This window comes from Periplaneta americana, chromosome 4 (genome assembly GCF_040183065.1).
Source record: "Periplaneta americana isolate PAMFEO1 chromosome 4, P.americana_PAMFEO1_priV1, whole genome shotgun sequence".
In the NCBI taxonomy this organism is placed as follows: domain Eukaryota; kingdom Metazoa; phylum Arthropoda; class Insecta; order Blattodea; family Blattidae; genus Periplaneta; species Periplaneta americana.
This window is the reverse complement of record NC_091120.1, coordinates 81,815,369-81,842,965: the sequence shown is the minus strand read 5'-3', so window position 1 is coordinate 81,842,965 and position 27,597 is coordinate 81,815,369.

The window sequence follows — 27,597 nt, the reverse complement described above, 5'->3', positions numbered from 1 at the left end:
CAATCGGGTAACATAACACCAAAATTTATAATATTAACATAGTGAAGTAGTTATTACAAGAATTCAGAGGATGACGTAAACTACGTCGAAATTAGTCAATCAGGTAACATAACACCAAAATTTATAATATTAACATAGTGAAGTAGTTATTACTAGAATTCAGAGGATGACGCAAATAACGTCGAAATTAGTCAATCGGGTAACATAACACCAAAATTTATAATATTAACATAGTGAAGTAGTTATTACAAGAATTCAGAGGATGACGTAAACTACGTCGAAATTAGTCAATCGGGTAACATAACACCAAAATTTATAATATTAACATAGTACAGTAGTTATTACTAGAATTCAGAGGATGACGTAAACTACGTCGAAATTAGTCAATCGGGTAACATAACACCAAAATTTATAATATTAACATAGTGAAGTATTTATTAGTTGTTCAATAACTTAGTAGTTCATCAGTTATTATATAAGTGTTAAAAGAGTGTATCTAAGAATGACACAAAACCTTGTTTGGTCACGTGATCAGTATGACGTAGCGTCACTGCTATGATAATACAGACCAAATAATATGCACATCTTATGAAAGAAACATAAATACCCATTTACCTGCTTGGAATTATGTCTGGATCCCCTGAATCTGTAGTCTGAAACGCGACGAGAACTATAGCTATGTACTTATGAATTAAATATTACGCATAATCTGAGAGGCAATATTGGGTTAGTTGGTCACATTTCTGCGCCTCTCTGCCTTTGAAATACGACTGCCCAGTTTTCGGGCCTCTCATTAGTATTTCACGGTAGTCTAAGCTTGAGGATGGGGGCTATGCACGACTTCTGAGACTATAAAACTGTAAGACAACTTGATTCCTACATGCCTTAATAACGACTTATTGATGGAAACATAAATAATGATGATTAGTGACTGCTCGTTAATTTATGGCTATATCAGGGCTGTACAAATGTTTTTCTATGGGCTTGCTGTATTGGAATGTTCGTAAGAACTACTGCGTTAAATTACCAAAAACTTATCATCGGAGTTCTAAGTTATTATTTTAATCATGCTCAGTCATGTGTTGCGAAGAGATTTTTCCTTTTATTTCATTCACCTCTAACTTATCTATTTTTTTCCTTTTTCTCAATATCTTCCTCTTTCTCTTCCTGTTAGACCTCAGATTCGTCCCTTTTTTAAATTAAATTTCTATCCTTCTTTTTCTAAATAATTCTGTTTTAATAAATAATATATAGTAGTTACGTACATCGGATGGTCAAAACCTGTCTATCTGTTCGTCTGTCCGTCCGTCCGTCCGTCCATCGGTACTTCTGCTCGTTGATCTTTCTGTCTATCTCATCTAATCTAGAATTAACCTAATATGTGTGATTAAATCTAATCAATATGATTTAATTTAATCTAGCTATCCGATCTAATATAATCTATGTGTTTAATCGCTTTTATCTGTCTAGTCTAATCACTCTGACTAATCTAATTCACGTGTTTAATCTAATATAATCTACCTGTCTAATCTAATCCAATCTATATATGTAATACAATTTATATATCTAGCTAATCTAATCTATGTAGTGTATCTAACCTATCTGCCTGGGCTATCCAATCTATCTGTCTAGTCTATGTAATTTATCTGTCTAGTCCAGGCATGCCCAGCTCGGGAAATTCCAGCCACTAAACGAGATGCAACAGTAACGTAGAACAGTGGTCATCAGCACAATACACCCTCGGGCTAACGTCTCTTACCCACGGATAAGAGACTGCACTATGGTGCATCCGTGGCTGCTGGCGGGTATGCTCTCTCCCTCTTCCTGCTCTACAACGGGGCATATTACGACGCACCTCTTACCCGTTACCCATTTCAGCGAGTCCTGACGACCACTGACGTAGAATATATTTTAAGCGTGTGTCTGCATTAGATTCTGAGTTTCTACGTCGCTGTACATCTCGTTTAGAGGCTAGAATTACCTGCTCTGGGCATGTCTATAACCAGTCTGTCAATCTAATCTATCTGTCTAGTCTAATTCATCTGTCTAATCGAATATAATCTCAGCTATCTGCATAATCTAATCCAATCTAGACCTGTCTTTTCATATAATCCAATTTAATCGAATCCAATCTGCCTAATCTAACTCTAGCTGTCTAATCTATATCTAGTACACGTTTGTGTCTCTGTCTGTCTGTACGACCATTCTTGCAAGTCTGTGTTTTTATCTTTATCCATGTTTCGTCTTCTTAAACACGAAAGCAGACGAACACACAGCAGAAGTGACGTGACACCGTTTCAGTATTACTCAGGATCTCCACCTAAAACCACACAGTAGCCTATACTTAATTGACAACATCCATGTCCTAGAATCCGATGTTAAGTTACTGTTCTAGCTTACCAACAAACATTCTCATGGGGGCAGATAAAAAAGTTTTTTTATCCACCATGTTAATAATGTCAAAACAAGTGCTTAGGGCCTATATAAATTTTGGCCACTCGACCGCAATTACGAGGCCGTCCAGAAAGTGACTTTCTCTGGGATCGTTTACAGAAAGAAAACACAATTTCTTAGAAAGATTTATTGGAACAGGTACAGTAATTTTTTCGCTGTTTTTCAACATATTCCCCACCGTAATTGAAACATTTATCATACCGTGGGATATACAGAGAGGTGCAGACGGCTGTCACACATTTGTCCCGATCCCAGGCGGCAGATTTCTATGACACAGGGATACAAAAATTGATCCCATGATATAACAAATGCCTCATTTCCAGTGGGGAATATGTTGAAAAATAGTGCAACAATTGCTGTATCTACTTCAATAAATAATTCCACGAAATTGTGCTTTTTTTTCTATCACTGCCCCAGGAAAAGTCACTTTCTGGACGGCCTCGTAATTGCGGTCGAATGACCAAAATTTGCATAAGCGCTTGTTTTAACATTATTAACATTGCGGAAGAAAAATATTTAACTTTTTTATCTGCCCCCATGAGAATGTTTGCTTGTTAGTCGTAGAGTCCACTACAAATTGTATACTGTAGATAACTAAAACTGTAATATCTCGAATGTGTGAGAAGATGTATTTCAGTTATGACGTGAAGCCTGTAATCACTGCAATTCGTGCATGACTACATTTTTCACCTCACTGCACAGACGTCATAAAACATTTTACATTACGATAGCCTGTTGCAATAATTATAGAATTCATCTAAGTGACGGATAAGCCGTTAAGTAGCGTGCTGCGTGTTCAAAGCCCTAAGATCTGCACGAGCCGTCACTGAGGTGATTTGAACGAGTGGGCGAGTGGTTCAGGCTAGCAAATGATTGGTGAGGCTGTCAGAGGACTGAGGGTGGGGCCACGCTAGCAGCACACGTAACTTATGTGACGTCACGACTGTACGCCATTATTATCTAGCAAGAATGAAATTCACCAATCAATCATCTTCCACAACTTGCAACTATCTTCTAAACAAGACACAGTGACTTTGCCTTATTAGTTGGCATTTGAAGCGTTTCTACGACCGTTTATTGATAACTGAATGACGACTAATGGTTTCAGTGGCGTGCAGCTCTTGTATCTGTCACGCGGTCACTGCGTAGTGAATAATGGAAAATGAATGTTTACTTCAATACCTTTTTAATGGCTCTCTCAGAACAGTGGCAGGAGTGGAAGTCTTATATTTGCTGTCTTCTTGAATGCCTGTTCTCTGCTTGCAGTTGGGTTATAATGAACTCCTGTACAAATTCAAATAGATTATTAATGCTTGACGTGTTTCCACGAGCAGTTGTCGTGATAAAACTCCAAGTAACACAAGTAACGATAAAATAAATGAACGACAGACATAAATAAAATAGCAATATAAATGATTTACGAATATGTTCAATTTAAAATGTCACTAGGATGGTTAGCTTTGTATGATTGAATGCTAGTCATTGTTAAGTGTTGAAATAAATTAATTTCAATGCGTCTCTTTGCTGTTAGAAAGAAAAGGAATGCGTCTCATTAGAAGACTGGAGTGTCCCGATTATCCTGTCTGAACAGAACCTGATGTAAGTCGAACAATGTATAGTTCCGAATAATGTACGATCTGATTGCAATCTTTATGTTTAGTTTCTCTGCATATATGTTTATACTTTATTATTTATTTATTTATTTAACCTGGTAGAGATATGGCCATCAGGCCTTCTCTTCCCCTCTACCAGGGGATTATAACTACAATATTAAGAATACAATTACAATTAATATTAAATTTACAAATACAATAAAAATCAAAGTACTAAAAGGTTAACTGATTAATAAAGGCTAGACAGTTTATTGTAGAAGTTAAGAAGAAAGATTTTTTTATTAGTTAAGTAAGACTTAAACCTACTCTACGTAGTAATAAAATGCTTAATGAGTTTTTTTAACACTGCTGTGTCATTCTGATGTCACTGAGTAGGGTATTCCACAAGTGCGATAGCGAGATTGTATATAACCAGAGAAAGAATTTTTATGTACCTAAAAGATATAAAATATGTAAATATACAGGGTGTTTCAAAAATACGGGGCATAATTTCAGGTATGTATTTCCCACATGTAGACAATCGAAATAGTTCATTACAACATGTGTCCGGAAATGCTTTATTTCCGAGTTATGGCCTTCACAACATTGAAATTCACCGGAACGTTTTTCTTTCCGCAGGTCGTTGCCGTCAAAGGAGACATTAAGAGGGCACTCTGACAGTTCATTCCGAGGCAAAGGTTACATTCAGTGTTGTGTAGGCGTTAGACTGTGCGACATGTATTCAAACCAAGAGCTGGCAGAGATACACTTCATGTACGGTAAGGCGGACGGCAATGCTGCGCTGGCTCGTCGTTTGTACCAGGAGAGGTACCCACAGCGACAATGTCCAGATCGGAAGTCATTTGTACGTCTCCATTACCGTCTGTGCGAGTATGGAAAATTTAACTCTCCTGGTTTGGGAAGGGGACGACCAAGATCTACAACTCCAGAAGTACAGGAGGAGATTCTGGAGGCTGTGAACACGACTCCTTCTATCAGCACACGAAGGGTAGCGTTGCAAGTCAATGTTCCTCATACGACTGTCTGGAGACTGTTGAAAGATTATCAGTTGTATCCTTATCATTTGCAACGTGTACAGGCCCTGTCACCAGCAGATTACCCTGCACGAGTTAGGTTCTGTCAGTGGTTCTTGCAGCAGTGTGGTGTAAATCCGAACTTTCCTGCCTTAGTTTTATTTACAGATGAAGCACAGTTCACACGAGATGTCATAACAAATTTCCACAATCAGCATGTATAGGCGTATGAAAACCCAGGTGCAACTGTTCCATCTCATCACCAGGTGCGGTTCTCCCTCAACATGTGGGCCGGTATCATTGGTGATCGATTAGTTGGACCCCATGTACTTGTAAACAGACTTACGGGGCAGGCGTACACAAACTTCCTGGAAAACACCATACCTCATGTTTTAAAAGACACTCCACTGATCAATCGTCAACACATTCACTTCTTGCATGATGGCGCTCCTGCACACTTCAGTCGTACGGCTCGTCGGTACTTGATCGAAGGTTTCCTGATCGATGGATAGGTAGAGGTGGCCCAATTGCTTGGCCTCCACGCTCACCTGATCTGAACCTTCTCGATTTCTACTTGTGGGGCCATTTAAAACCATTGGTTTATTCGTCTCCGGTGCCTGATTTGGAATCCCTTCGGAATCGAATTGTGGCATGTTCTGAGTACATACGCAATACTCAGTCCTGGAGTTTGAGATCGTGTTCGCAGGTCAATGAGACATCAATGTTAGGTCTGTATTCAAGCAGGAGGTGGACATTTTGAACATCTTCTGTAATGACAACGACCTGCGGAAAGAAAAACTGTTCCGGTGAATTTCAATGTTGTGAAGGCCATAACTCGGAAATGAAGCATTTCCGGACACATGTTATAATGAACTATTTTGATTGTCTACATGTGGGAAATACATACCTGAAATTATGCCCCGTATTTTTTAAACATCCTGTGTATTTAGTTATGTTTCTCAATGCGTAGTTAAATGTGTACTTAAGATTCATAAAAATGACCATTTTCATTTAATTAATGTAGCCTGTTTTTCTATTCATTAATTAGTCACTATTGTGATATGAAATAAACAACAGTTAATGCTTACCCAGCTCTCATCATAATTGAGGAGCGTTTTTGCAAAAGTCGATAGATGCAGAAATTTTCGAAAGTGAATTACATATGGATATCGTATGTTTTCTACCTTCGGAATCGGTCTGTAAAATCAGATTTACCAAAACTTGATTCATACTGTATGTAGAGACTACCAAACCTTCCAGGTTTTTTCAAAACTCGATAGATCCTGTCACTTAATGTAATTTCTGTAAAATCTTGATTTCTGCATCTATCGACTTTTGCAAAAACGCTCCTCAATTATGAAGGGCGGAATCATTAATGAAAAGTAACATTTCATCATGCTTAATTCTCTTTGGCCATAGTTCCGTTGAACAGATTTGCTCTAGTTTTGTTATTCCGCTTTCCTAAAACATCATAACCTAAAGAATCTCTTCAGGTTCAGAATATTATTCACATAGCAAACCAATGCCTCGTACGTTGCCAATTAACCTACCTTATTTATCTCAGGTTTCAACAATGGAAACCCCTGAATTTCTTCTCTTATCTTCTATACAGTTTTATGGTATATCGCAGAAGCATAATTTTTGCTAAGAGTTGACTCATCAAGTGTCATTAGAAAAGTCCAGGATAACAAAGAGTATTTGGAATTGAACGAGTTACATCATTTGCTTGTCTATGCGAATGACGTGAAAATGTTAGAAGAAAATCCACAAACCGCTAGGGAAAACACGGGAATTTCACTTTAAGCAAGTAAAGAGATAGATTGGAAGTAAATCCAGAATATTGTACGAAATGGAAATACAAGAATTGAAAATTTATCCTTTGAAGAGGTGAAAAAATTCAAATATCTTGGAGCAATAGTAACAAATATAAATGACACTCGGGAGGAAATTAAACGCAGAATAAATATGGGAAATGCCTGTTATTATTCGGTTGAGAAACTTTTGTCATCCAGTCTGCTCTCAAAAGAGCTGAAAGTTAGAATTTATAAAACAGTTATATTACGGGTTGTTCTATATAGTTGTGAAATTTGGACTCCCACTTTTAGAGAAGAACAGAGGTTAAGGGTGTTTGTGAATAAGGTGCTTAGGAAAATATTTTGGGCTAAGAGGGATGAAGTTTCAGAAGAATGGAAAAAGTTACGCAACGCAGAACTGCACGCATTGTATTCTTCACATAACATTACTTGCAGAAATCTTTTTGATTTAGTTACGAGTATTTAGCATCCTTACAAATATTCATAACGCAATAAAATATTAATGAAATTAACATCTTCGCCTTAATAAGTCTAATGACTGTTTCTCTACTTCAAAGCCATATGAGAAAACGTCCTTCTACAAATATATTTGAAGCTGATGTACTTTAGTTACTAATTTGGTCAAACTTCGCACTTGATTGCCCATACCCTTCAAAACTACCACAGCTCATCATCATAGCTTACACAATGCAGAGTGTGCTTGATAATGCAATACTCATCACCAGACTGCGGCCAAGGGTCACCGATTCGCGAGACAAGTTTGCAACGCACGGAGTATAACATGACGTCATGACCCATGGGATGAGATGATACTGTGAGAGTACATTGGGTTTGTAAGAAATTACATTGGCGCCTTTCTAATTCTGCTTGGCGTCGGTCCTTGTAATTATCACACTTACTTGAGGCCCTTGAGTAAACAAGAATATTTTATTTCTTTTCATATATTTATTTGTTTATTTATCCTATATATGCATATTTGTGTTACTGTTAATTTAGCTGTTTTATAATTCACAGTACTGAGGAACATGTCGAAAATTAAGGCACCAGGCGTTCCTTTTACAATTAACTTATATAGAAGTTTGGAAATGAATATTTTCTTATTGAAGGAAAAAATCACTGAATTTTACAAATAAAAAAAAAAGTATAAGGACAGATAGAACTCGATTTTTTTCAAAAGCAGTGCAATAGCAAAAGATACATGGAAGATATTTAATTTTATTATACAGTCAAAATTGGCCTTCAACATCAAAATCAGACATATAAACATGAAAAATAATTTCATCGAGTTTTGTGTATAATGTTGGTACGTGCCAATATCCCTTTCAACAATATTTCAAAGCTTTTTTGAAAAAAAGTTTTCTTTTGATACGTTGTGAATGTGCCTTAAAATACGTTGCGTTGAATTGTGAAGAAACGTATTTTATGTAAGTACTTATATTTTTTTTCTTTTCTGCTCACACACAAATGATTATTTTATATTGTTAAGACTTGTGCAGTATAATGTAAATTGAAACATGTAATATTAGGCAATTATTTGTTGTAGTAGTAATGTACTGTACATAGTATATAATATGTAAACGTGAACTTTTATTTTGTGTCCTACTGTGACTGAATGTTTCATGTTGAGGCAAGAAGTAACTGCACTCTCACTCTCCCATTCCCCTCGATCTACACAACACAGTGGTCAGTGCGTTCGTAACTTAATGCGTTTCGGTACCCTGCGCCACAGTCTGCTCATCACGAAGTCCACCTATGCCAACGTGTGACTCAAATTATTTCAGTGCCTATAACAAACTGTCTATAGAGTACCCAAAGTAGGTTGCTATTTACGTATGAGCTATTATTGAATGTCCTTATTCTTAGGAATGAGTTCTAATCAGAGAAATCAAATCATTTTTTCAATGTATCCTGAGAGCAGTTTGAACTTAAGTTACTGAGAGTGAGGTTAATTTATAGAATGTCAGTTTGCTTATAAAATGCATTTCATTCATAAATAAAATAAATGCTAACCTTAGCTGACATTTCTGAATATGAGTAAATGTCAAAAATATTTCTTATAAAAATGTAATCGCTTTATAATAGACTAATACTGGCTATGTTTACTGCAGTTTATTTTATTTTACAAATCTGATTCACATTTAGTTTGATACAACACAGAATATTAGGCCTATACAAAATAAGGTACCGTACATCATTGAAAAATATGAAGTTATATAAGTCATGAAAAGGAAATAATATGATTTTACATTACATCACGTCACGTCAAGTCACTCACATTACAGTATACTATACCACACTGAACTATACAACGAAAAATCCCAGGCCTGACCGGGACTCGAACCTGTGACAGGCTAAAGGTCCGACGAATCATTCACCGTAGAGGAATACCATACTACAGATATTATATTATATTATATTATATTATATTATATTATATTATATTATATTATATTATATTATATTATATTATATTATATTATATTGTTGTGTTGTGTTGTGTTGTGTTGTGTTGTGTTAACAGAAAAAGGAGCATCTTCTGCGGATCCCTGAAAAAAGAACTAAGGAAGAGATTGGTGAAGTGCTGTATGTGGAGTGTGGCATTATATGGGATAGAAACATGGACATTACGACGAAGTGAAGAGAAGCGAATAGAAGCATTTGAAATGTGAATATGGAGAAGAATGGAATGCGCGAAGTGGACAGACAGAATAAGAAATGAAGCTTTGTTGGAAAGAATGGGTGAAGAAAGAATGATGCTGAAACTGATCAGAAAGAGGAAAAGGAATTAGCTGGGTCACTGGTTGAAAAGAAACTGCCTTCTGAAGGATGCACTGGAAGGAATAGTGAACGGGAGAAGAGTTCGGAGCTGAAGAAGATATCAGATGACAGACGATATTAAGATATATGGATCATATGCGGAGACTAAAAGGAAGGGAGAAAATAGGAAAGATTGGAGAATGCTGGGTTTGTATTGAAAGACCTGCTCTTGGGCTGAACACTATGAATGAATGAATATTATAATGCAAATATATCATATATATTATTACATTCTGAATAATTTGTTTAGTTGATATGGTTTCTTAGGATTGCCGTCGATTGCGGTATTTAATTAGGCTATATTATTAATAATTTGATCCTGCACGTCTTTACAAATTTTGTATGTTCCTCTCCATTGCATAAAAATGTTGTAATGGTACCTCGTGCACCAGACAACAGGCCAGTGACTTTAATGTAAGTTTATATCTTTCCAAAAATAATTTATTGTTGGCTCGTATACTGTTTCATTTATCTTCATCTAACTCATGTGCTTACCTAGTGAAAATTTCAAATCTAATTGCTGGATCAAAAAAAAAAAAGATAACTTTCTTTCATTTGTTTCAAATCGTAGTAAACATATGTATTTGAGGTTGCTACAGGTTAATATATTCTTCAGTTCTTGCCTTACTCTTCTATTTCTACAGTTGGATGCCAGTTATCTATTCCAAACAACATTTTGTTTCTTTCTTGTACAAGTATTTGTTTAAATATCTTATTTGCATTGTTTCCAAGATTTATTCCTTCCATAACTTACTCAGTCATCCTCTACTCCTTTTCTTCTCTTCGGTATACATAGATATATTGCATGGCCAATGCTGTTTATTATTCTCCATATTTCGTACCATTCCTCATATCTCTTATCCATTCTTTTTAATTTGTCAATATTTAATTTCTATTCTATCCCTTAGTTTCTTTGATGTGGCGAGTATCATTGAACCCGATTTTCTCGCGTTCAAAACGGCCGCGGCTGATGGATTTTAAAGGGCGAAGGAATCCTTGGCATGGCTTCCTTTGGAAATGAAGTAAAGCTGTGAGGTCCATATCGTACATTTACGACACGTAAAAGAATTAAAACTCCAACAAAATATGTCGGTCATTTCTCGGTCGCGTTGAAATTAGAAACTAAATAAATTCTGTTGTTGAAAAGCACCTTCAAATAAAATGCCACTACTACTATTAATATTGTCATTAACACTACTATTATTGCGTTGAGCTTTTAGCATCTTGACCCTAATTCTTCTCCGTTTCCTTCTCCGTCTTAGTCTTTGGCCGCAAACCTGTTGCCTCCAGAAAAGGAGTTACTTCATTTTTCTTAGGTCTCCATGAATTTCACTTTTCCTCTGAGAGAACAATCTCTTGTAATCCTGATGAACCTTCCACTACTCATTTGGGATACATAAGCATTCCATTCTTCTCTTCTTATATAGATTCAGGCATCTATCGGTTTTATTTCACACGTGTCTCTAATTTCTTGATACCTTGCTCCTTCCCATCTTGTTTTGCCAGCTATTTTCCATATCACGTTTTTTTCTGTTGTCTGTTGTTACGATTTTGCAATTTATTTACTTGTTTCAGAAATATAGGTCATACTAGATCTGTTTAAAGTTTTGTATATCAGTACTTTTGCTTCTCTTCTGAGAAATGTATTTTCCCAACCGCAACTGCTGAGAAATTCTGACACGGCTGCTACCTTATATCCTTTCTCTCTAACTTATTAATTTTAAGAATCCATTACCTGTAATTTTGGAGTATCCGAAGTAGTTTCCAACAATATTTAATCCAATATGTAGTCCGAAGTGGTTTCCGAATAGTATATGTCTTTAAGAAAGTCTAAAATGTCCGAAGAAGTTCCCGAGCCCGTTCAATAGATGGCATGGTATTTCTTCTTTCGATATATCGAACATTTTATATTCGTACTATATTTCTTACTGGTTATGAGAATTCAGTTGTAAGTTCACTTCAGTTGTCGTATTGTGATGTCTTGGTGTAGTGTAAAACAAGTTTTTGCGTGGATTTTGAGGCGATGTGCAATCCAAAGGTCAAGAAACATTTTGTTACTTGATAATTTTAGTATTGATTTTTATAAAAAACGTTGGTAATAACGTGGAACGTTTGATATAAACTAGGAGAAGATATGTCTCGTTTAAATTAAATTCTTTAATGAAATCACTGATAGCAACGTTGATTAAAGGGAAAACCTGAAGAAACCTTGTGTGAGTGGACCTCAAAAATGATGCAAGTATTGATAAAGGGGATATTGAGATACAGCACTAGACATTAAAGGAGTAAGTAGAAACATTCATGTTCATCGTTTTTGTAAGATTCTAAGTTACTGTCTCCAGTAAAGTGAACCTGAACACAAATTGAATCTTCATTCTGACGGTGTTACACTTACAAAATGAAAATAATAAAGATGTTTAGAGAAATGTAGTGATCAATACTTCTAACGGTGCCTACACAAAACAGACAGCCTTTAGTCTGTGTGAAATGGGAAGGAGAGTATTGTTTCAGCACACCAACACGGGAAGTAGTTCTTTTAAGAACTATTTTCTGTTTTGAAAGCTCTACTTTCCAATACATGTACAGAAAAATAATATTATTAGGTACAATTCACTTTTCGGTACATGCAAGAAACGCAAACAAATCAGTGACAGCAACACAAAAAAATCACAATAACTTTCACATAAGAAATGGCTATTTCCCGATATTAAAATTAAGGTAGCCTACAATTCAAGACCTTCCCGAAAAAGTATGTAACATCAAATTATTGAAATACCATTGCATTCAATAGTTGAATTGTATCCTTGTTCAGTTGAATTATTGTGCTAGTAAATATAGGTCTAATGAAATATGATCCTAAAATTATTTTCCCTTCCCCTGAAATATGAATTATAATTTTATTGGTTACATCCTTATTGCGGGAGAGTGTTCAATTATGCATATTATTGAATTTTACTCCATGGAGGAAAGAAATCTGAGATGTCTTGTATTTTCGTCACATTTACATCTACACTAGTCGAAGAACCTGATAACTTCTCTTTACAACACTTTTCCTTCTAAAGTTTGATTTCGATTTTATTCTGTAACGAATCTTCAATGTAGCTCTCAACAAGCGATGTCGATTGCTGAACCATGTCGTTTGATAGTTGTGAAATCGACTAATAGTACAGCATACTTTCTCTTAAAACAGCATATCCTGTATATTAATTTGCATATTCCAACTCTAAAAACTCCGCAATAATTTTCGGCATTGTACTAATCGAAGGGTTTTTTTGGGGAAAACAACTTTAGTCCAAAAATATAAATTTTCAGGAGAAGCAAAAAAATTATCTGGCATGGGTTTTGTTGACGTTTCAAATATGAAATTCATCATGCCATTTCTTAAGATGTTATAGAAACTTGGAAAAACTGAAGTACGTTTATAACTTAAATTTCCTCATAGAAATACATGTGTAAATGTATGTAACTGTGCAAAGTGATTGTTTTAAGAAACAATTATATGTTGTGGCTGAAGTGCATCTCTCTTTTAATCTTATTTTTCTTTATTATATCCATTTTCTTCTCCTCTCGGTCCTCACGTTTCTTCCAGGTGTTTATTTCTCCATCTAAAGATGACTCCGTAACTAATATAGCAATTAACGTGCAAAAGTATTTTTGTCTGAGGTGACTTTTGCCGCGTACTTAAGAAACAGTACTGCCAATCTACTACAGTAAAAATTATATGGATAAATGTTTCAAGGTGATATGAATGGGATGTTTGTAAATGCTACCATCGTCCTGGCTGAACAATGACTGTTTTCACAAAAACAAATTTCCACTCCTATAATATAGGCGTATACTGTAGTGTTTTTTCTAGCAACTAATTCAATATCTGATGGCCGCTACAGTACTTAATATCTCAAATTTTTATTTTTTGGACTATGGTTCTTTCCTTAAAAAACCCCTTCAATTGTCACTACATTTATTATATAGTTTTCAGGCCAGATTATCTGTTTCTTCTCGCACAGTGCCCTCTCATCTCCTCCATATGTCAAAATCTTTTTGGATTTAGGTAGATTATTCTATTATTTATTTCGTGCTAACCAGCTAAGCCGACTCAACGCTCATACTGCACATTTCTCTCTAGCCATAAAATTCGTATCGTCTGCCGTATAATACAAATCTACATGAGTCGTCATCTCGCAGTCAGGCAAGCAAACATTTGGGAGGCTTCGATGTTTCTTTTGTAGATCTATTAATCGTTTAGAATCCACCACCACTGTCCTCTATCAATCCCTGTACAAACCGCGAGGAACCCCCATCAAGACATGATCGATTCGGCGTCACACAAACACAATTGGCACCCTATTTTTCTAGACGGAGGTGCTAGTGAAAGGAACTTGTTGAGAGTGTTGGTTATATGACAAGGAGGAAACTGGAGAATAACGGAAAAAAAATACTGACTAATATAATTTCCGCCATCGCCGACATTTTAATTTGGTTTCGCGTGATCGCCATAAACTAGCGCTCTACTAACTGTGCTATCAATATGCTATTTTATTGTCTAGATTGAATGTTTTTAATTATTTTATTTATGTATATTGACAATTTAAGTTGTGAGAGTGAGTTTTAAAATTTTCCTCAGTCATTTAATTTCTGTGATTTGCGCCAATCTCGTATGCTACTTGTTCCGTTCGTTTTCTTATTCCTATATCTGTACATTATGCGATGAAAAACAATTATTTGATCAAATTTAAGGTTTTTATTTTCGGGTAAATTTATGCGCCTCAAACTATTGCTACTTTATTCCAAGTCGACAGTGGACTGTGCATTGATTTGGTGATGAGTAGAATCTACGGTTCTGAGCTGGAATCTTGTCTAGAATATGGAAGTTTGTAGTCATTGCGATATCTTAGGTTTTCGTAAAAATTGTAAGGCGTCGTGGCAGTTCCACATTATGGGAATCTTAAAAGACAGTACGTTTAACAACAGACTGAAAACTATGACACGGAGCTTACAATAAATTTTCAGTCGTTACATGAACAAAATCAGCTCCATGGGAAATAAGACATGTCTAAAGTTTTTACATTTTAATTTGTATTTCACTAATTTATAATATTGCCTTTAAAAATGCAAGTTTTAATATGACTATTACACTTTTACTACGTCATACTACTTTTGACCAATAAAACGGTACCAAAGTACGTCTTTCGCACAATACTATCGTTCCCTTGCATTTGTTTACTTTTATCACTACCCTAGCATTTATTTCTTTGTTTGCCAACACTTCAAACTGCACATTTTTTACGGTACTATAAAACATGCTTAGCGATCGTAATTTGTTTCCTGCATAGATAGTGGACTTAAAATGGCGGCTCCGTTCAAATATATTGGTGAAGGTAACATTAGTGAAATAGAATTTTAGTAAGTCAATTAATATCTATTTTATTGTATTAGAGTACTTCATTTCTTCTAATATTTATATACTTGTTTTTATCACCTCCCTACCATTTGTTTCTTTGTTTGCCAACATTTCAAACTGCAAATTCTTTACGATACTATAAAACATGCTTTGCGATCGTTATTTGTTTACAGTATAGACAGTCAACTGAAAATGGCGGCTCCGTTCAAGCATTTTGGTGAAGCTAACATTAGTGAAATAGAATTTCAATAAGTCAATTAATATTTTTTTTTGTATTAGAGTGCTTTATTTCTTCTAATCTTTACAAACTTTCTTCTAATCGTGTAATAGTCAATTAAATCCCACTCGTGTTTTGATTTTCTCTAGATAAATCTGCGAGTGGAATAAATCTGCTAGTGTTCCACTCGCAGATTTATCGATAAAATTAAAACCTCTAAAACCTCTAGTGAGATTACTGTTGAAAAGGTAATTCAAATTTTAAGTACTTCAATACCTACTCGTATTTTAACCTTTTATGAAAGCATGCTGATTTCATTCTCCCTGCAATATCGCATCTATTCAGGTTTTGTAGTAGCATAACGTTGAAGAGATGCACATTGCGCCATCTGTGATGTATGATGAATACTAACTTGCAGTACCGGTACTTGTTTTCTTAGTGGGTTATGTAAATTTACAAAGAATGTGTTGAAATATATGACACGAAGAATTCTTAGATTCAAAATATGCACTTCTGTAACAGTAATTATTGGTTCTGTAACATAATTTAATATGATTCATTCTCAGAGTTTTATCAGACTATGATGCTGTTTCTCTGTAATTACTCATTTATCGTCTTCTTAGTACAGTGCGAATAGGAAAATCTTGCGATGCTTTGAATAATCGGTTATAAAAATACTTGAGACCTAAAATTCTTTTGATCTGTCTTCTTTCTATCAGTTTGCAGCCTTGTTTTCTAAATCAATTAAATGCGATTTTGATGTTTAATAATGAAGAACCATTTCTTTCAGAAAATTATCACAAAAATATCAACATTTTTAGCGAAAAATAGCGCTAGTTTATTTAACTTATTTGACCTAACAACACAACATGGCAGCTCTAAATATTTTTTCCTTCATTATATATACAGTATACTGCGATTTTTACAACCTGTTGGTCATTTGTCGCAATCTACACGCCACAAATTCTTGTCTTTCGTGTTTCCATTGCTCTTCCAATTTTTTGTTTCCACCTTGCCCTAGACATTTTCTGTTTTTCTTCTCTCAGGGGTTATCCACTCAAAATATTTGCTTACGTAATCTGCTTGGGTCCACACGCACAATATGACCACACCATTTTGTTTTTACTCAGTTTGTCTTACATTTACTCTTCCACCTTATCTCACCACTTTTTATTTTATCTAATACAGTTAATTTGCAGCGCCTTCTTCAAAATTTAATTTCTCCAAAATTTATTTTTTTTTCTTCATTGTTTTGTTCAATGTCAAAATGTCTGCTCCATATGCCATGCAGCTTTCAATTATCGTCTTAAAATAGACTTTTTCCTACATAATATAGGCCCCTAATATTGTCAATCCGTAGAACCCAGCGTAGCTTCCTTATGAGAGTTTTTCATGTATTAATTTTATCAGTTAGCCTACCTCATTAATGTCAGTGCCATCCTTACTGAAATTGGCTCACAAATATTTAAATGAATTTATTATATATTTCATAATTCTTACTTCCACCTGACATAGTTAGGAACATTAAATCTATACGTTTGAGATGGGAAGGTCATGTAGCACGTATGGGCAAATCCAGAAATGCATATAGTATGTTAGTTGGGAGGCCGGAGGGAAAAAGATCTTTGAGTAGGCCGAAACGTAGATGGGACGATAATATTAAAATGGATTTGAGCGAGGTGGGTATGATGCTAGGGACTGGATTAATCTTGCTTAGGATAGGGATTGTTGGCGGACTTAAGTGAGGGCGACAATGAACCTCTAGGTCAGTGATGTCAAAGCAAGCGCATTTTTCTGACCTTGACGTCGTGCGCGGGCATCAAGCGCTAAGTATGGAAAGAGGAAGAGGTTTGTATATGAATAAGCAGTCTGTTGGATTAAGAAAACAGTGTTGCACAAACTTCAAACGGAACGTGAAATTTTATGTCCTTATTTTTATATAGCTTCTTTCTGTTTGATATTATCTATTTTGTCTGTGAAACAAAAGTACTAATACCAATTTCTTAATATTGCAGTTGTGTTTCAAATGTTAATAACATAATAAAGAGTTAATAAGGAATATTCACATAAATTCAATAGTACTACAACTATACTGTACTAAATGGATGAAACAAATCATTCATAAAAAAGTAATACCCCCCCCCCAAAAAAAAAGAGATTGACTATGACATGATAAGTTGGAATTGATATTGATAGTACCTTTAGCCTTATGAAAGTAATCAATAAACCAATCAAAACAATATTACAGTACAAAGCAAAGTTACCTAGGTGCTGTATATGTTTTAAGTGTAACTAATATTCTGTAACAAAACTCTTATCGCATTGTTCTTTTAAAGTGATATTGGTGAGCAACTACCTATCATTAGAATATTAAATTATTTTCTCGAAATATGCTGAAGCTATAGAGCTGACATTTTTACAACATGTGGGCACTTATCTTTTAATTATGTTGTAACAGTAGTTGCTTTGTTAATTCATTCTCTTACAAACAATTTCCATGCGAATATTTTCAAAATTTTCAATACACTATAATACGTATTTACGGTATATTCGATTCACGAAAACATTCTGTAAGGCTACTAAATAAATAGGTCTATATCTGAAAATTTCACTTTTCTATAAAAGAAGTTGAGAAAATATTTCTCTTGAATAAAAAAATTAAACTTGTGAAAAATGAGCATTAAAATTAAAACTTACATTCTTATAATGCACTTATACTTCTAAGACAAATCTAAAAATTAACGCGGATATTGTTTTAATAAGTTCTCTTCCCTTTATCCATTGAATCAGTGCTGGCCATCCCTGAATATAGCTCGACCAAGCGGCATATATACTACTTCTTTCGTCTGTCTCTTTCCTTTCCGCTGTAAAACGCTCAGGCTCTCCTGAGCTCTAAAGCGCGGGCTTGCTCCTATGGGCATCAATTGACATGACAGCTCTTAAAGCCGTAAGTAAGTAATGCCTATTTCTGTGACCAAATATTTTACAGTTCTCTAATAACCATATAGTGCCTTTTCTCTACACCAGGGATACAGAACTGGCGAGAGAGAGAGAGAGAGAGATGGAAGGTATGGGGAAAGCGTTGATTCCCCGTCCACAGTCCACCGGCATTGAATGACGTATCTGTGGCCCGTACGCAATCACGTAAGACACACTGAATACAAATCCCCTCCCCTACCAAGTTAATTTCGCGGGGGTGAAAGGAAGAGGTGAGTGACGTATTCCGGTGAGTGACGTAACGCTACAATTGGTGCCCTATTCTGCAAGCCTGCTCTACACTTTGCCACTGATTATTAATACGCGAAATAGAGTCTAATGCAGTAGGCCTATACAAATGTATGTTCCCGTTTTCAGGACGTTTCAGTGTTAATGAATTGGCTGTTTATCAGTTTTTTAATTAAACGTAACATCTTATACTATTATTCTTTAATAATACTAGGAGTAAAGAGGAAATATTATGAGACTGCATAAAAATAAAAAAAAATGAAATTGCAATGAAAACTAAAGTTTTTATCGTTATCAGCCAACATCGGATTTAATAGCATTAAAAGCTAAGAATGCTACCAAGTGCACTAAAAGTGGACATGGTGTCCGTTGAAAGGATTTTAGGCCTTTTTTACAGGAATCCGAAATCTAACCACAGATAATTGGGCCACGTGGGCTAGAGAATGCATCTCGCAAACTGCATGCTGTTGTGTAAGTGACGTTTAAGATCTTTAACAAAATATTGGCAGTTTATTATTATTATTATTATTATTATTATTATTATTATTATTATTATTATTAAAACGTCAACGGCCGTACCGCCATTTACACGTCAACGCTCAGTTCACTGGATGCATTCTCTAGTCCATTTGACTCAATTCTCTATTGCTAGATTTCGGAGACTTGTGAGCCAGGTCTAGAAATCTCCCAACAGACATCATATATGTTCTGGTATACTCGGTGATATTCATAACTTTAAGTGCATCATAAATTTGATGACTGTTTCCTATTTAATAATACAAATTATCTTTGATACTGTAAAGTAGTGGCAAAAAAAAACCGGACGACCCTTGTAGCTGATTTCACAGCCTTGTTCACAGTGACAGAACCATAGACTGGTAACTAAGACTTTCGTGGTTCGAATCCTGCCTGGGAAGGAAACTTTTTTGTTCCTTATTCAAATTTATTTGCAATACTTTTCGATTGCAGCGATATTTTAATACTCAATTAACTTATTATTCCCTGAACATGAATTTTACCAGCTTATTTTCTAATGGCTTTCGAGATGGGCTACGTCAGCAGTCGAAACTACAACAATTTCAATAGATTACTCGCTATCTTGTGAATGCGGGCGTGGCATGCGCAGTGGCTCATTTCGGGGACTTTGATTATTCCGTCGGTCCAGTTTTTTTGCCACTTCTGTACATACTCTGCCTTTGTGTCCTTGAAGTCCGTAGTTTGATCCCCCGAGACCGGCCATCCTGGCAAGTTTTTCGTAGTCTCTCTGTCACACCAGACAAACGCCGCCGGGATTGTTCCTTAAAATATAAGATACGACAGCAAAGTTTTCTATTCTTCAATTTTATCATATTCTGGTAATATTGATATGGACATTACAGTATCTGAAATTCCATTGTTTATAAATAGGCCTATTTAGACTTGCTAGGTATTTAGATGTGTAGACAAAAGTATTTAGATATGTTCTCATAAGTGTTCAGATTTGTGACCTATTTTTATTCTTAAATTTAGGTCTACAATTTTTCTTTTGTTACATGTAACTGTTACCACGTAAAAATATTCATTCATTATTTTAAGCTCTGTGTTTAGACATTTCTGTTACTTTATTAAATGGATATCTGTTAATATTCAGTATAAGCTTATAGCCTACATATATTATTGCAAGAGATACATCAGTCAGGATTTCTAAATCTAAAAAAAAAGAAGCCAAAAATGGGAATGGAGAGAAAGAAAAAGGACTGCCTGTTTTTAAAATGAAGAATAACTATTCAAATATACGTCAAATCTGAAATCGATAAAACTCGTTTAACATATGTACTCTTAATTTTAATTGTGTTTATTGCATATAACTGTAAATTTACTTTTTTAATGTTGTCATTGTTTTTTAGTCTTTTCTAACTTTTTTTTAAATATTACTGATTAACTTTTATTTTATTTCGATCTATTCTTGTCCCAAAAATTAGTATTTTATAAGAACTTTCCTCAAATAAAAAAAAAAAGTCTTCAAGAATCGCTTTGCCATATTATAGATTCGCTTTAATGGAATAAATTAATACAAAATGTATCCAAAGCGAAAAGTTTAATTGCTCAGATTGTCTTAGTAAGCATTTGCACTTTTCCTTTATCCAGGTAGGAGAGACACTTCCGACTGCTTGCCGCCAGAAAGTTGCTGCAATGTCCGTAAAAGGGTGAGTAGATATACATAATGATTAATGAAAGAGCCTGTGTAATATACATGACAGCATTTCATTCTCTAAGATTGTGAAATTGGAAAGTGTGATGCAGCGTTTTAAGAGTGTATGTGCAAACTTTATGTGTTTGTGTTTTAACATCATACCTATATACTATTTAAAGGATCGCCTAACTAGCTAACGCCATTATATGTTGGTGTAAATTTAATCTATAAAATGTACGATACGTTCAACCAAAGATGGAAAGAGATGGTCAAAATCGTTAACAAGGATAATGATTGGACGAAGAAACATCTTTCTGAAGGCTGAATGTCTACCTCACTTCGTTCGCCGGAGAACTTTCATAGCGTACACAAACAAATATGGTCATGCCATAATGTTCTAAAGGTCTCTTTGATTAACTCAGGCTTATTTATTTTATAAAAGCGTCTAGTGATCACATCCGGGATTATTATTTATTTCATAATATTTTCTGCCAATTTTCGTGAGAGAGCCTAGTTTGACCTCGGCTGCATCCAGTTAGGTTTGTGGTAGATAAAAGGGTTTCACAGATTCCTTTCTTTAAATACTATTTTACTCAGAGGAACTGAGAAAAATTATGAAAAATTCTAGTCAAAAGACAAAACAGGATGTTCAGAATCTCCTCTAATCGACATTGTAAATTTGAAAGTAAAGTATATTTCCAAAAGTAATTATGTTCAGTAGGCCTAATTGGCTCGTGAAGTTCGTGGGGATCTCTGTTAAGAATAATCATAATATTATATACAAACTTTGTGAAGTTTAGATTTACAAGTTATCTAAATTGGAATAGCCAAGTAACTCACATCTGTAAGAAAGTATTTTCATTGCTCCACTCCATAAATCACTTCCGAAATTGTCTGCCTATTTCTATAAAATGAAATATTATCCAACCGCTAGTGATGCCCCATTTTGATTACTTCAATTCTCTCTTGACAAATATAACAGCCAATTTAACTGAAAGACTACAACGTGTTCATAATGTTTGTGTGTGCGTGCTTCGTCTGCAGTATTCTAGATTAGACCATATAATACCATCTTTTGAAGCTCTTTCATGGGACCGCCTAAAGGAGTGGAGAACAGCACATTCTTTATTTGTTCTATTTAGAATATTGCTCACTTCTACTCTAAACTATTTGAGAATTCGCTTTGAATACCTTACAACATTGTGGAATCAACACCAGGTTTTATTATCTATTCCACGTCATCGTACCTCTTTCTATTCATTATCTTTCACCATGTCAGTTTGTCGCCTATGGAACTCCTTACCTCGTCATGTCAGGGATTGCCGAACAGTTAATCAATTTAAATTGATAATTAAGAATTACTTGCTTTTACATGAAATTGATTCATGTATGTTAACCTGATTTTTATAGGTTATTCTGTGTGAGTGTATAAATTATCATTTAGGCCTGTTATAAAGTATAATTAGGATATAAATTGTAATTACTTAATTATGTATCATGTTTAGTCAATATTTCATTATATTTAAGCTCCTTAATGCGCATGATAACGATTTTATATTTAAGTATTACCATTAATTTTATTACTTTTGCTATTCCTATTGTTTCAATGTATATTTCACTTCTCGCCTTAACTCTATCAGAATAAATAAATAAATAAATTATGCACTGTGAGAAAATACACTTTTTATTTTTATGAACACTCCATTCATATCCGTCGAATGAATCTACAGATAGGCTACTTGCTTTCAAAGGAAATAACGTATACGTATTTGAATTGAGACTCCATGTTCATCAAGGACACTCATAGATATTTTCTTTCAAAGAAACTACAAACATTTGAATCGACACTTCATACATATCCGCCGAGTTGACTCACACAAACTCGCTTCCAAAAAATTTATAACAGTTTTAATTGTCACTCCATATCTGTCGTAAGTGAATTGTTCGATATTCATCCAAGATGTGTTCCTATAGTGTCAATAGTAACAAGAGATAGTAGTGTTCTATGACATGGCAAAGTCAACTTTGAAATCGCAGTTCAACTCAACCAAGTTTGTGGTGTGTAACGCAATATGTGCAAACGTTTTAAACGTTTCGGATATATCGCTACTCAAGTATTGGCTTCTTGGACAAGCGAAAACAAACGAATCATTTTAAATATTTCCGAATGGAAAACGAAGCCACAAAACCCTCCACAAAGAGCAGCAAGAATGCGTTATAGAATGTGTATTCAATAATTCAGATGATAATACTAGACTATCGATAATTGAATATAGAGTATAATTATAATCAAGAAAATGTTAACAAATATAACGAATACCATGTTTTGTAGGATGATTGAAAATGTTGTGCTCAAACTGAAGGAGCGTACAGAAGGGTTGTAATACTGTAGGCCTTTAGCAGTTTTACAATAGCAACTCATCAGAAATCCTGATTAAGTATAAGCGTGCGAATGCTAGGAATTACATGATGGACAACGAACTAATAGTAGCCCTAGTTTGTACAAACATTTAAGTAGGTAAAATTTACGTGAACGTAACATTTAATTTTGTAGTACACCAAAAGTTGTTCGAACTGGCAACCACCACATTTAGTACAGGCATTGCATCGTCGAAGTAAACTATAACGCACTTTTACAAATATCTCCCGAACCATATCAGATGCTGCAAGTGTCCTAGCTAAAAGCGTTTCTCAGTCTTATACCGGTGTCTCGTAAACGAGGCTTTCGATATGCTCCCAGAAGAAGTAATCAAGAGTCGTAAAATCAGGGGAGAGGGCTGGCCATTCAATCGGACCTTTTCATCCAATCCAATACCCGACGTAGGCGAGATTTAGACATTCTCCTACAGCAAGAGTAAAGAGTGCTGGCCCTGCGTCCTGTTGCATCCACATCTGCTGACGCACGATAAGTGCACGTTTTCTAACAGCTCTGGAACAACAACATTATTTCGGAGACCACAGGTTCGTAATCGAAAACTATATTTCGACACCATTATAAGCTGCTTCAGTTTAAGCGCAACTTTTTGAATTACTAGCCGGTATTGAGGGATAATAACCAGTGGAATTTAAATCTTAATAATAAGCTGCATGCAAATAAAAATATTATTGTGTAATAAGATGTACACAATTTTGTCGGTATAGGCTAAATGAAAATTTGATAAATTGACGGATTATAAAGAAGTACCGGTATACTATGTATGTATTGTAGCTGAAGGTAAACCTTTATATACTTTAGCCAGTTCGCATTTTTATACACCTCAGAATATTTAATGCTGTTAATCCAGTTCCTCACATTATGCAGAGCCAACGGTCCTATAAGAGCCTCTCGGAATTTTTTGCAACAGAGCTCTGAGTTTCATTTTTCTGATTCTGTGCAGATGAGAAAACGTTTCGGAGGAAATTAGTGCAGAATATTTTACTTGTTACTCTTTTATTCCTCTCTGTCTTTTTAAATAGGGCGATCTACAGATGTAAAATCACTGAGACCTAACAATTTGGCGCCACCGGCGGTTAAGGCGCTTGCCTGCCTATCCGGAGTTGCGCTCGGACGCGGGTTCGATTCCCGCTTGGGCTGATTACCTGGTTGGGTTTCTTCCAAGGTTTTCCCAATCGTAAGGCAAATGTCAGGTAATCTATGGCGAAACCTCGGCCTCATTTTGTCAAATATCATCTCGCTATCATCAATCCCATCGACGCTAAATAATCTCGTAGTTGATACAGCGTCGTTAAATAATCAAGTAAAAAAAATGACTCTAGTTGCCATCTACAAGGAATATTGAAACAGCCTGGACATAAATATGGACTTGCATAGACTTAGGAACAAAGAAACAACTTCAAAGGCACATATTATGCATCTGGCTTCTTCCAGTCTGTTTCATTTGCGGACAGGGGTCTTTGATATGCTGTAATATAATATATATTATATAAACGACATGGTCCCCTTAAATGTACTTCCTTACTTATTTACTTATGGCTTTTAAGGAACCCGGAAGTTCATTGCCGTCCTCACATAAGCCCGTCATCGGTCCTTATCCTGAACAAGATTAATCCAGTCCCTACCATCATATCCCACCTCCCTCAAATCCATTTTAATATTATCCTCCCATCTACGTCTCGGCCTCCCCAAAGGTCTTATTCTGTCCGGTCTCCCAACTAACACTCTATTAAATGTACTTTCTTACTGAAGGAAATTATCCCAAGGATTTTTTCACTCTTAAAAGTCCATCGCACCGAATAGAGAGCTATCATGATTACCATGCCTGCCCTGTATTCGGTAGATTCGGAGTTCGATTATTATTACTTGTTATTTAACGATGCTGTATCAACTACGAGGTTATTTAGAGTCGATGGGATTGATGATAGCGAGATGATATTTGGCGAAATGAGGCCGAGAATTCGCCATAGATTGCCTGACATTTGTCTTATGGTTGGGGAAAACCTCGTAAAAAAATCCCAACCAGTTAATCAGCCCAAGCGGGAATCGAACCCGCGCCCGAACACAACTCCGGATCGGCAGGCCAGCGCCTTAGCCGGCTGTGCTACGCCTCAGAGTTCGATCTCAGAGCCTAGTTTTTCTGACTTCGGTTTTACGTGGTTTTTGAAGTTTCTACAGGCAAGGGGCTACTGTTCGTTCCTGCCCCATCTGTGTATTGGCAATTAAACTAATTGCTTGCTTCTTTGCTCGCTTGCAGTTTCATTTACTTACTTGCTCAAATAAATCTAAAATGTGCATAATACCATCCTATAAAACTTAATCGTTACGCTTCGCCATATACTATGTCATTTTTATCCCAATGGGCTAGCCATCTGTCCGGTATATAGCTCACTACACTGGCTGACGACACTGCCGCGGCAATTGTGAAATCAAACCGCGGAAAATTTCCCAAAAAAAAAAGTGCATTGCCCTTGGTTGGACTTCAATCTGCAGATCTAGGATTTAGTAAAAAATTAGGCCATCGAAGACAGACGGCAATACAGAAGTAAATGAAAACTGAAAGATATGGAGACCAGAAAAAATAAAAAGCATTTGAAACTTTCAACTATTATGCTGCGTATGGAAAAATCATTACTTCTGTCAGTACATGGTACTGATGCCGGTAAACGTTAGTTAATCGAAATTTTTAAAATTCCGATTTTATTGATAAAATACGAAAAAAGATTGGATGGCAGGCTTAGTTTTTACCAAGAGCAAGCCGGACATGGACTGTCCAGGAGGTCTAGAGACTAGGACGGCGTCAGTAATGAGAAGTGTATGCATATGTGTGTCTTAAGTAAGCAATACATGGCCTCAACACTCGAGTCTGTTTTTCTACCACTTCTTAATGAGTTGAAGCTGAACTCAAGGAGGCGTGTTGTGCCCACAGTAACTTTGAAGGTTGCCTTTCTAACTCATTTCATTCATAAAAGTAGTACCTTTAACTGATACACCCACGTGCTCCACGCTGACTATATAGGGTGTGAAATATGTTCGGCTTTGTTGTGAATGGAAATAAAGATTTCATTCAAATACCCGTGTGACTTAAGAATGGGATAAAACTGCATGCTGTCAAATGTACGGAATATGTCATGTAATCTTTTGCGTTTCAGGGAATCTAACTCAGAATAGTCTACGGTGATAATGAACACGTAAAAATTGATAATTAAAAAAATCAGTAAGATAAAATAAACAAAAACTGAGTGCGGAGCCTCTTCGCGCAGATGAAGTAAAAATTGTAAGCTGTAAATATATATAAATATTCGTACGAGAGACGAGCTTATACATATTTACTAAATATTTTATTAAGTTGTTTCAAAATGCTGATATTCTATTTTATTCTTTCTATTATAATATTTTATTATTGGGTAAAGGTTGGTAGTATTGTGATACGCTTAATATTGTGATAGTTCTTGTAGAGAATTTATTACAATTTTGCTGAGCGAAAGAAGGACCGGTTTTGTGCAGCAACTTGTCCACGAACATTCCATTAATAATTGGACACAAAAAACCGATCTTCCTCTCGCTCAGTAAAATTGTAAAAAAATTCTCAAAAAGAACTAGCACAATATTACTCTATCACAATATTACCAACCTTTACCATATTTCTTATTCAGAATATTCTGTTTTTAAAAATTCAGTACTTTATGGTCTATCAAAATTGTTAGTCTGATGTTTTCAATAAAAATCTATCTATAATACAGTTAAATTTAACATTTTTGTTATGAATATTCTTCAGGAGTTAAAATGAAATAATTAGTTCCTTCATTTTCTACCTCAAGAGTTCTATCTCAAAAACTATCTTCCCCGCGTGCTCTAGATCGACCAACCACACATCGACCTTTCGGTTTGTAATGTAATTTATTTGGTAAGCCTAGAGGAATTGACTCGTTCTATGTTTTTTAGTTGGTTGTTATTTAATAACGTATCAACTACTACTTTATTTGGCGTCGATGGGATTTGTGATAGCGAGATGAGGTCGAGGATTCGGCATAGATTACCTGACATTTGCATCACAGTTAGAGAAAACCTCGAAAAAAACTCAGCCAGGTAGGCCCTAATCAACCCAAGCGGGAACCGAACCCACGCCCGACCGCAACTTCAGATCAGCAGGCAAGCGCCACAGCCGACTGAGCTACTCCGGTGGTCTTCAATATTATGTTGATACCATTCTTGTTTAAATTTATCTATTTTATGCAGGTTATAAATAGGCCTATTAAATTCATTTCTGATGTCGTCGTTACGGGTATGGCCATTCATTAAAATTGGTTTATAATGGCTAAAATCAGTTATGAAAATGAAGTACATGGAAGCCAAATTGATTGTTTATAAATTGTTTTTCAAATAGTTGATGAGAACTTTTATTTGACCTAAAACCTTTGTATGGCGAACTACTA